Raw genomic sequence first — 9,335 nt, forward strand, 5'->3', positions numbered from 1 at the left:
AGGAACGACTATCAGGAAAAGCAACCACATATAATTGTGGAAGTGCAGAAGTTACTTGTTACGATTTGCGATCAGCGCTCCTGAGTATCAGGTGAACAATAGAAACTGATGCCGGATTCTCCATATTGAGTCACGTACATCCGTTACTACAGGATGTCAACGTCATCCGGGAACATAGTTATAAAGAATGTGAATACCTGCTACACAGTAAAAGTTTTAGAATTTACGAAATTCTGAAGCTCATTTAGAGGAACTTTAAATGTTCGTATTGAAGACAGATAAGACAAAAAGAAGTTATTGAGTTATTTTCTTCAATTTAAGGTTTATTATTATTATTATTATTATTATTATTATTATTATTATTATTAAACTTGAGATTCAAAAAGAGAAAATTAGACCTAAGACAGTCAATTTAAGTAAATTATTTTGGATAAATATCAGAGATTATTTTTCTATAAATTTACTTCTTAACAAAGTTAGAGAAGTTTCAAATTTTCCGTGACATTGGAATAACCTTTATGCATCACTTTATGACTCCGATTCTTTACGACTAGAAGAGAAAGTTACAAACTACAGAAATACATATTATAAGCAACCTTCACTGCTTCAGAGAAAAGATATTATAGGGATCCACCATAGTTCAGCACTGAGGGATATGCTAATAAAGCGTTAATGCCAATAAATAATATTACAATCAACGTCTTCGATGCCTGGTAATAAAAATTTAATCGGGGATGTAAGATGTAGAACAAAACGACAATTTTAATACAAGCACGTCCTCAACACTCTGTGTTGTCGTTCATTCTTCCATTTCCTTCCTTTTTAATGCGGATTTTGAAATTGAACAGACAACTTCTCGGTGTGGAAAAGAAATTAGATTTTTTCCGCGCCATCCTGGATATGCCTGCCTTATTCATGTAGTTAAAATATCGCGCATCAGAGAATGAGCCAATTAGGTGGAGTGCCCAATATCACGTGGCTTCCACGCATTAAGGAAGGCGACGTTATTGGCACGGCATCAACAGGGAGAGGAGAATGTTATAATTGGGTTTTATGTTTGATATATACATGAGCTAATTGCTAATGGAGCCCTTAAAACTGCCGTGCAGCGCAGATGTAAACCTGACGCTCTGAAACAGATAAGTACAGCCAGTATTAACGTCAAGCACGTTTGTTACAACCCCTGGAATGCTGCGAGTTGTCTTATGGATGACGCTAGAAGAAATTTCTCACTACAGTCGCCTTGGTGGCTCAATTGACAGTGCACTGGCTTAGAACGACCCCGGACGCGAGTGAAATCTCTGCGGTAGAGGATTTCTATTTGCAGTGGACAAACCCAGGGTTATAAGGATTACTATCGTGGTTCCCCGTTTGTCCCTCGTCATTTCAACAATACTCTCCACAATCATCTCGGTTTCAAAAAATAGGGCATCACCTGTAATTGTGTGACGCCGAATCGTTAGTCGGCCAAGGTGGGTACTCCTCGTGGTTAGTCCTAAGACAGATAGATGGCAGTGGTGGTGCGTTCTTGATGACTCAGAATTCACACCTGAAGTTAAAATAACAGCAAGGATATTCCATGTACCAACATTTATTTACAATATTCAAGTAGACCTCATTAAGTTTCTGGACGAAGAAAACAATCTAGATAATGATAAGAGATTCCATTCTGTAGGTGTAACTTATTCCTCCTGATCTTCAATAAATAAAACTAGTAGTTTTCGGGCATGTAGCACGTATGGGCGAATCCAGAAATGAATATAGAGTGTTAGTTGGGAGACCGGAGGGAAATAGACCTTTGGGGAGGCCAAGACACAGATGAGAGGATAATATTAAAATGAATTTGAGGGAGGTGGGATATGATGATAGAGAGTGGATTAAACTTGCACAGGATAGGGACCGATGGCGGGCTTATGCGAGGGTGGCAATGAACCTTCGGGTTCCTTAAAAGCCATTTGTAAGTAAGTAAGTAGTACAAAGAAAAGTTCTTCACTCTACTCCAGGAGCAGATTACTGTATAAAACATCAAACAAGTTCCTTCACGAAGATCTAAACACGGACTCATGGAAGTAGTAGTCCATATAATACGTTTACTATTCGCTCAGTAAGTGATCATTCAGAGCCATTATTTTATTAAATGTCAACGACTCTAACCTTCAACTCGCAACAAATACAATCTCATCTTTTAAACCCACGAGACAGCATATAAAAGGCATAAGCAACTAGAAATACTTCATTCTGTCCCAAATAGGAGTCAAAAAGCGCAAGCTTCATCTCTAAATTTCAAGAATCCAAACAACAAAATTCTGGCTGACTCATACACGTGAATCGGAAGCACCGAAGCTCCTCAGGATCTTGCCCCTGATGGAGACATGATGCTCATAGATCTGTGAAATAGGCAGAACGTCGATAGAGGTATCGTATACGGATTTAATGCTGTAGAGTGATTTAGTGGAATGCGTGTTGTGGCGAATGGTGGGGCTGGCTGAACAAAGCAGCAGAACCGGCACTCATCATGTGTGCACAAAAAGCATACTTGGGAGTGCTCAAGGATGCTACTTATCCCGCTCGATAAATATCACCAGTATAGGCCTCCCTCTAAAACCGCACTACTTTTATTGGTATCCGCTCAGGTTGTGATAAATTAACTGGAAGCCAAAAGTACAATGCATACATTTTATCTTTCCATGTTCGCATGTGGACAGCTGAGATGTGCACTGCTTTCGCTCTTCCTCCGCAACCGTGGAAAGGTAAAATGTATGCACTATATATTATGAATACTAGTGCTCTGGTCTTTAGTGGTTACCGACCTTGACTCACGAGTGCAAACTTAACCCTTAAAGCAGTGGTCGTCAACACTCGTTGAAATGGGTAGAGTGCATGGAGGGTAAGGAACTCTGCTCCGTCGTACACAAGGGATAGGGTGACAGCACACCCGCCAGTAGCGACGATTTCACGCTAGGCTGTGTCTTGTTCGTGGGTAAGAGACGCTAGCTCGAGAGTGCAGTGTTTTGATGACCGCTGCCTTAAAGGATACTGAGTTATTCAAGTGATGTATCCCGTACAAGAGTTGCCACAATTTAAGGACAAAAGTAGCGAAATATTGTATAAAAATTAATTAAAAATTAATGGAGACGAAGAAGGGAGAGAAGAAAATGAATAAAGATGAAACAAAAAGTTGGAAGACAGAAAGGAGAAGGAAAAAGAAAAAGAAAACAAGAGGTCGTAGAAGGACAAGACGAAGGAAGAGAAAAATAAAATGAAGAAAACGAAGGAAAAGAAGGTAGAGAAGGACAAGAGAAAGAGAAATGAACAAAGGACGGGAAAGACTTAAGAGAAGAATAGATGTAAGGTGAAGAAGAAAAGGAAGACAAAGAAGAAAGCTGAGAAGGTAGTTGAAGGAAACAAGAAGAAACAAGAATTAACAAACAAAATGGAAGGAAGAAGAGACGGAAAAGCTAGAGCAAAAGAAAATAGAAAAGAAGCTAGAGAATAGAAACATAAGGAAGAAGACAACAATACTGGAAAGGAAGAGAGAAAAACGAAAAATGCAATGAACATAAGAAGGAAAGAAAAAGAAACAATGGGAGATTGAAGAATACGAAGAGAGAAGAAGATGAAATGAATGAAGAGGGAGAGAAGGGGGGGAAGAAGAAAGAAAACTGGAGAAAGTATGCAAATTAATTCCATGCAAAGTACCTATAAGCAATGCATTCATCATTTCTTTCTATAATGCAACATGAATTTTTAATAACCATTCAATTACAACGCCCACACAAGTGTCGCGTCACGTAAAGGTGAAATGGTGACGAACTCAACAACTGTAATTCGAACGCCATTTCCAGGCAATATATTTGATAGAAGAAATGATAGTCATAGTCCATTCCTTTTAGCAGACGTCAGTATGAAGTGCAATTCTTGACCTCAGATACCGACTTTGAATTCTTGAGGCCTAACGTATGGTTATCAAAATGTGGAAGTTAAAAGTTATGCACAAATAATTTGCTGTCTGTCTGTCTGTCTGTCTATGTTTTCCAGAGCAATTGATTATAACCTTAATTCTGACGACTTAGTCACATCTTGTCGTAGAAAAAAAAATGTTCTTTCCTCGAGACAAGTGGAATTTAAAGAATGGGCACTTTTATTAAAATCCCTGATAATAGTTATGCATTCAGAGCAGAATTAACAGAAATACAAGGGAGACTAAGACCACTTTTACACGTCATGAAGACGGGTGGGAGGCATGGAGGTAAGAGATTCATGCTTTCATGACCTCGGCACTACAATGAGGTAGTTTGATCTATACTACGCTTCGACCGTCTTTTACCACCGAGAAGTAAGGAGACTGAGTGAACTTCATGGCCATTCTGAAAGTTTGTGACAATGAAAAAAATCGGGGTAGGTTGTATCGGAGACACAGCTGGAAGTTTTATGCGTGAGTACTTCTCTCATAAAATTGCTGTTACGGTAAACGTCACAGTGACAATCAACATATCTTCTTTTCAGATACCCTGAAGTCCCAGTATATCTCCCATGTACTGGGACTCTTGCAAGTGCCATCTTGTATGCATTGAGAGTAAACATGTCGTACTCTATCATTTGCTATCCATTGCTTATACACACGTTCCCATTTGCTCTACCTATACCTCAACATTGTGAATTTTCTGTCTTCACTGAAATTCTTGTCTTGTTCGTTACGAATCGTTTGACACCACTTCGAACATTCTAACGTTCTATCGCTTCGCATTCTCGAGTAACATGGCCTTGGCTGCCGCACGACCCGACAATTTGTGCTTCAAATTCCCCTCTCCAGCGTATTGCTAGATGATCACCCTCTCCAAGTCAAAATCACGTTGGATACTTGATCCTTCGTCTGTCGATCTCCGTTTACTTCATTGGATGGAATGCACAAAATGTACAATGAGAAAGGATTTATCGTTTTGATGGCATCAATTATTTTCATCAAATCTTTCTTTTTATGCATTTCTCTCTTTCCTTCTTTTTCTTCCTCTACTTCCTTCTTTTCTTTCTGTGGCCGCAGACAATCTCTCGGTTTCTGAGATTCTAGAAAATGCCTACTCAATACATTCTGGGATTTGGGTGCGAGTAAGTGTTCCCATTCTCCCTATCCACCCCTCTCCCGCTTTCGCTAACCGGTTTATCACGCCGTGTGAGGATGGGGTCTTAACCTTTGAAGGACATCGAAACGAAAACAGCACCACATTCGCACGTTGCGCCTCAAATGAAATCAGCAGTTAAATCAATCCTTAATCTTTCAGAGGGTGAAAAACAACTACGCAGGAAGAGCAGGAAGAGAAAGACAAGAAATACGCGTCTGTGAGTCCTGTAACACGACTGAAAAGATTTTAGAAATGTTTACCGAGTTCAACCATGCATTAATGCGCAATGCCAGTAGCAACAGGAATGTTTTGTTAATAATACCATTTGTATAACGATTGGTGTTGTACGCACGTGAGCAATGTATGTCTTAAGACAAAATGCATATTTAAATAATATTTCTTATAAATGTATGTAGTAGTGCTTGTGGCAAAATTATAAACAAATGACTAAAATCTGAGTCTCTGGCTGTAGTCAGAGACATGGAAATAGTTACTCCTTTTTATGGACCATCACCCAGGGTTGTGTAGTGCCTGTAGGAAACAATAGTTTAGCAACTCAGAGATTCTTCGCTGTTTTATACCTAGTATTATTACTGGTGAGTGAAATGTTTAGATTACTAGTAGTACAGGGTGTCCGAAAAGCTCCGCACCACAAGACTAATCACAGTTATGTTACCATTTACAGTAGGACTCCAATTATCCGAACACCAAACATCCGCATCGCCATTATCCGGATCGATTTTCAGGAAACTTCGAAATTATTTATTAAGTAATTTTCTATACTCCACAAGACTGCGTAATATATTGTAGAACGTATTCACTTTCGCAATATGAAGAGTTCCTTTTAATGTTTCATTTTATGTACAGCACTTCAGAAAATACTATTAGTGTTTAAATATTTATAAATTGTGTTCTTTAAAAAAATTGTGCTTAAATATTTATAAATTTTGTTCTTTTAAAAAATAGTCGTGTATAAACATTTGTAAGTTTTATTCTTTTAATAGATGCAATACTGCATTTTTACAATATATTTTTCTTAATAAAAAAATTATAAAATAGGCCTATAATATTGAAGGTAACGATTAAGAAAAAAACATTTCTTGAAGGAATAGGTAAAAGATCCTAGACTATATTCTTGATGTAGGTCTTCTTGCCCCAGCAACTAAAACTTACCCTAGTGCAAACCCTAGTAACGCCGCACTTCGATTATTGTGACGTTTTGTTAAGTGACCTAAGTTCTGAATTGTCAGTCAAGTTACAGCGAGCTCAGAATATGTGCGTCAGATACGTGTGCAACATCCGACGATATGATCACATATCACCGTCCTTCGCAAGTCTCTCGTGGCTCCGACTTAAAGAACGTAGAACTTTACACTCTTTGTCTTTACTCTTTCGAATTCTGCACACTTCAACACCAAATTACCTTTCGTCTCGTTTCTCTTATCTATACTCTAACCACGACGTAAATACCAGATCACTTATCTGTGGCACGCTAAATATACCTCTTCATAGAACATCTTGTTATTCATCATCTTTTACAATATCCACCTCGCGTCAATGGAATTCCTTGTCACAAAGTATTAGGGGCTGCAAGACAACAAACACCTTTAAGAACAGCTTAAAAGATAACCTTATTAGCATTTCACTCCAATCATACTGATTTAAACTATCACTGACTACACTGTTACTTTTTTCTTTAGACATCATCCTGATTGTGCTGTATTTTAATTGTCTCGTAATAATCTCTTTCTATTATCTAATATTATTTGAAATATATTAACATTCTATGTATTTTAGTTTAATTCTGCTACACAGTTTATTTCAGTGTTTAATTAATAGTTCATAGTATTTTGTTGTTTAATTTGTAAATAACTTTTGTATACATGTAACTCTCATCTAAATCAAATTGTTGGATTCTTTGTAAGTTCATGCATATGTATATACACTTTGTGCTGGTTGAGTGGAAGAGAAGGCCTTACGGCCTTAACTCTGCCAGCTAAAATAAATCATTATTATTATTATTATTATTATTATTATTATTATTATTATTATTATTATTATTATTAAAATATACCATTAAAAGAATCATGCAGATATTTAATTAATTGTTTATTTTATTATGTAAATGCTTTATTGTAAAAAATATGCAAATTTGATATTATTTTTACACGTAATTATTAGCTATTTTAATATTCTGAATAGTGTTTTATAAAGTGTAATGTATGTATATTAAGCACGAAAAGATTTGTTCATTTACCTTTTATAGTGAAGGAAATATAAAAAAATGAATTTCCCTAAGTGTTTGCAGGGCACTGGTGTACCTCCACGCTTAAAGGGACACACATGATTTTTAAAACTTCTACAATTTTCATCCAAAATTTGTGAAATTTAAACTAAATAAACAGGCCTTCAATTCTATAATATGTACAGATACGGAATTAAAAATTGGGCCGAGTCGTGGTAGCAGTCTTGCTCAATGTAGGCAACAAGCTTCGCAAGGCTGTCCACAAGTAGCATACATTTAGGCGCTCTTGTTTACTGCAATGCGCAATGCGTTGTATTTGGAACTTAGTAAAATTAGGTGGCCCAAATTTTGTTTCTGGGTCTATACAAACTTTGGTGTCATTAGGGGTAATAGTTTTGAACGGCTGACGGTATACTTTACTTTTCGTTGGATCTCCCTGATCTATGATTTTGTACTATGATACAGGAATTTTCTGGCACTCCCTAAAATAGCAACAACATTATTAAGGAGGGATGACTTTGAACTTTTGACGGAAAATTGTGTATTTTTTATTCCTCCAGTTTATTCTTCGATTTATGCTCTTTAAAAATGAACCTTTTCTAAGCTTCTATTTAATGTAGAAAGCTGAAATTTTCAGGAATTCTTTATTTGTATGTGTTGTATGTACTCAAATAATGCTTCCGAAATTTTTGAAATCTTGTACATATTACAGGAGGTAATTTACTGAAAATCGTTGAAAAAATGTACGAATATGGAAAAAATGATTTCTCAGTAAATTATTATTATTATTATTATTATTATTATTATTATTATTATTATTATTATTATTATTATTATTATTATTATTATTATTATTATTATTATTAAATAAATTAAAGAAAAACTACTATTACAGCATAAACCCAAATTATATATACAGTATATAAGCCATAAAAGAATCAGCTGTCTAACTTCAACAGTTATCAAGAAAAAGTTTCTTATGCAAGATATAATTTAACATTGACAAGATAGACAATTCCATATCCCTTAACAACCTTGAAGAGGGTAACTTCATACTTCCAAGTGATTTGAGAATTTCACAGAAATTAATGTAGTACGAGATTTTTGGGAACCTTTCGGTACTATCGTGTCTTAAATGTATGCAAGTTTCGCAGCTACAAATCGGCTCTCTCATCAGGGAAGACAGGGAAAGGGAAACGGAAAAACTTATTTGTTGGATCAGTGAATGGAGATTAGCTCTTGGCAACGGATCTAACGCATACAGCTCTTACCAGAAGTTTAAGGACACCCCTCAATAAGTGATATTTCACTGCCGTCCTTATACTTATGTGAAACCCCCTGATGTTTATACAGAGGCCAAATGCCTGTGAAAAGTGAAGTTTGTACTGCAAACCCCAATCTGTCTATTTTTCAAACTGTAGATTATATAACAATTTGTCTGTTATGAAATTTTACATGAAAAATTATATATTTTGTAGGAAAAAATTAATTACTTCAGAATGGCTTGACTTAGATCTGTGAATTTTGGGATAGAGTTAGACATATCTGGAAGACTTCTTGTGCAATTATTGCTTTTTGTTTAAAAAAAATTGTGACAATTCGTGCAGACATTGTATTCCAGATTGTTTTGTTTTTCCTTTAGGAAAAATTGTCATTTTCTAAAATTCTCTTGAGCTTAAAATTCGCGATAAATGGAAGCGGATTTGCCACTGCCATTTACATCATAACATTGGGAATTGGTAACAGTGGTTAATCAGCTTATTCCATCCATTTGTTGTAATCAGCTGTGGAGTTTGCTACAAGTGTGGAAAGGTTGGATTTCTTCCTTAAAAAAATGGAAATGGCCGACATTCTGTGAGTGTGGACGTGAAGTCACAGATTATTGGGACGTGAAAGAATGACTGGAGATAATCTAACTCCATTCCAAAATTCATTGATCCAAGTCAACCCATTGTGGGGTAATTATTATG

Source organism: Periplaneta americana, chromosome 12 (assembly GCF_040183065.1).
Source record: "Periplaneta americana isolate PAMFEO1 chromosome 12, P.americana_PAMFEO1_priV1, whole genome shotgun sequence".
Classification (NCBI taxonomy): domain Eukaryota; kingdom Metazoa; phylum Arthropoda; class Insecta; order Blattodea; family Blattidae; genus Periplaneta; species Periplaneta americana.